We start from the raw sequence: 3,554 nt of genomic DNA, 5'->3' as shown, positions 1-3,554 counted from the left end.
AAATTTATTTTTTAAGAAGCATTTATTGAAAAAAAGAATCATTTATTGAGATTATTCTCAAAAATACTATAAGAATGTTTTGATTTCTGAATACTTGAGTATCCAAAAATGTATTTTACCCTCTTTTGAATGACATCACAGCTAGGTAATTTATTTTTAAATCAATGGCAATTTGTTACAATAGTCCAATATTGGTTCAGTGATTTTTGTTATTTTCAATATTGCATCTGAAAAGACTGATGATTTTCTAATTCTCTTTCCTGAGTATATCATGTTGTTGTCTATCTAGAGGCTTTGGCTTTTATTTTTATTGATTCTCCACTTCAACTATTTTGCTAGGGCACCACAAAATCTAGCATATAGAATACTTTGTATGCACAGAGTGTTATAAAGGCTTTCTATAAAAATCAATTCATTTAATTCTTTAAAAATGCTCTCTCAGCTGGACATAGCAATTCATTTTTTATAGATAAAAAATTGAGACACTGAGACATTAAGTAATTTTCTAAAGCTCATAAATTAGTAAACAGTAGGAAAAGAAATTTAAACATGTTATTTATCAGGTTTTGGAGTCTGTGTTCCTTGACCACAGCGATACTCAGTCTCTGGACTGTGTTTCTTGATCCTCATTCATAAATGTCTTGTATTCATTTTTTGACTATTTAAGTTCAGTGAGGGATTGCTCCATCATCAGGTGAGTCTGCCTGATGAGATCTATAGTTAGTTGTGGATTAGTAAGCAGTAGTAGAAGAGGAGAGAGCCTTCTTTGTTCTTAAATTTTATAGAATTCAGCTTGGGAAGCTCTGACCTCTGGTTTGAGGCTCATAGGGGACAACATGGATATACACAGAAATAAGAAGGGAGGAAGACTTATCAGTACAAACTATACCCATCTCCAATCCTGTCAGCATTCGTAGAAACAGTACAGGAGGACATAAACAAGTTAGCAGTGCCAGCCCAGCCCAACCCAAGGGCATAACCATAGTCATCTGAGTTATTTCCCCAATGGAGGGATTAGTGCTTTACCCATCTGGCTCCATTCAGGACTTTTATCTATATTCAGCTTTGTTTCTCCTCTCTGGCCTCTCTACCCCTTATATCCACATTTGTCCCCAAGACCATCATTTATCACCTAAAGAGTCAGAACTTCAGCACTATCCTGGGTTTTTTCCAGTTTCCACCAGTGGCTTATCATAGTCTTTATGCCTCTAACACGGTAAGGGAAGAGGAAGAATTTAGGTTTATGTATTCCTCCCCAAACCCCCCCATCACTCATTGCTCTTCACATGCAGTTTTGGGTGTAACAGCTTTGAATTCTCTAAATTTGCATAATGATTTATAACTTAACTTATTTTTGCAGGAACATTTTATTTTTAAAGTATACTGGCTATAAAGAGTAAGCCCCAAGCATTGTATTATACTTTTAAGAATATAGTTTTCCCATTAAAACAAAGTTATTCATTTTGTAAAAATTTACTGCAAATAGTGGCTATATAAATCCAAGGCAACAGAAAAAGTACAATCCCGAAATATTCTGTAGTTCTAGGTACATAATATTTCCACTTGATTGTGGAATGTGGTGTTTTGTTTTTACTTTCCTATACTGTTTCTCAGGAGGCCCTATTCTTCCCTGGGGTAATTTTTAGCACAACAAGAAAAGAAAAATGTCTCTCCACTCCAAGTCTAAGGCTTGCTGTGCTTGATTACCTATCAATCTCAGGAGCTTTAGTTCCTGAGCCTCACTGATGTGAGTCCGGTTTTCAGTAGCTTTTAGGTAATCCTACTATGTGATCTATCTGGTAGTTGAGCAGTATTTTAGAGAAGAAACTATCCTTCCCTCAAAGAGAGCCCCAGGCCTCATTTTTCATTCCTTATTGAAGAATGCCTTTAAGTTTTCTTTCTTCTTGCTTTGGATACGTATTTTGGATACAGGAGTCATTTTAGTATTTGGGCTTAACACAAAAGTCTCAAGGTGCTTCGATAGCGAATGAACAATCACTGTAATTGTGGCAGTTCTCCATATGATTTCCTTCTATTCTTGTTCACATTACATGTGTTCCAAAACAAATGCATCTGACCAGCACTGGATACTAACTTCAACATAGAAGATAACAGATAAATTCATATTTTTCTCCATATTTAGTACTTCCATTTACATTTGGATTTCAAATTTTTCATCCGAGCAAGACAGAAAAATCACTCAATTTACTGTGTTCCACTTTGAACTTGTCTGTTTCTGGTGTTTACTTTCTGGTATTTACTTATGACTCTTTCTAAATATTAGAAATTCATATGTAAATGTTCATGCAATATAGAATACATGATGTTTAAACATAAAATGTATAATATGCAACAAATAATACAAAACATAATACAAATATTATAATATAGCATATGTTGCATTTGTTATATATCGGACAAACATATATTAATGTTTGAAATCTGAAATAATATGTAGCACTTTTGAAGAACAGAAATACAGAGGCTGAATGTTGGTCAATTATACATAGGAGAGCAGGGTAGCAAAAAAATAAACACGAGTTTTAATAAAATTTTTGAGGATGAACTAAGTTGTAAACATGGAACAAAAACAAGGAGAACATTCCAAGAGAAGGAACAGCAAACTGAAGGCACTGACATGTGAAACAGCACCACAGTGGCTTAAAACCTGAGTCTAATTAAGCTGGGTCACTGAACAATTTGACATTCCTGTTACATATTCCATACAGGATCCATCCTGTGATAGGAACCAGGATGAAATAGATGTTTGCTTAGGTCAGATCAAGTGATAATTTTATGAAAAAAAAATGTTTTTGACAATGAATTAACTTTATTGAATGAAAACTACATTTAACTATTGTAAATTTACTTTAAGTATAAATATCTGTTTTTAAATACTAAAGATTAAGATTTTGTAGTAAGGTCTTAATCTCCTGTCAATGACTGGTAAAGTGAGTAAATCACCTAACCCCAAGGATAAAATATAGTCTCTTAACACAACAATAGAGACGCAAACTAAATATGGTTAATATGATTTTTATCTATGTTTGATAGAGATTTTCTATTCTAAGAATTTATACTTTCATGTCTCCTTGTTAAGGTTCACATTCTTAATTTTTCTCAATGAATTTGTTCAAAGGTGAATTTAAGTACACTGCACTATTACATTGTTAAGTAGTACTTATTCAAAAATCTTAAAATTTTGATGCCTTTTTTATTAGTTACATTAGGAACAAATTGCCTGCCTTCTTTATGGGGTGATGTGGTAAGTGGACATCAAAGCATATCTTGGGAATAATCTGTCTTGTACCACAAGCTACTCCTCATAAGCACACAATCGAAGCAAATACCTCTGATTGCAGTGAGTGTCCCTGGTTATCTATCACCGGCCTGTTTCTCTATATAAACATAGGATCTCCCTATGTGCCCCATATAAACTCCCATAAATCCTGTATATGGGCTCAACTGTTCATCTATTTTATTAGAGAACCATGTGTTTTATCCACTGGCATAGTAATATTCTGCTTTTGTTTGGGGGAAAATATTTTTTTTTA

This window comes from Panthera uncia, chromosome B4, assembly GCF_023721935.1.
Source record: "Panthera uncia isolate 11264 chromosome B4, Puncia_PCG_1.0, whole genome shotgun sequence".
Taxonomy (NCBI): Eukaryota; Metazoa; Chordata; class Mammalia; order Carnivora; family Felidae; genus Panthera; species Panthera uncia.
The sequence above is the reverse complement of the archived record's forward strand: the minus strand, read 5'-3'. Positions refer to the sequence as shown.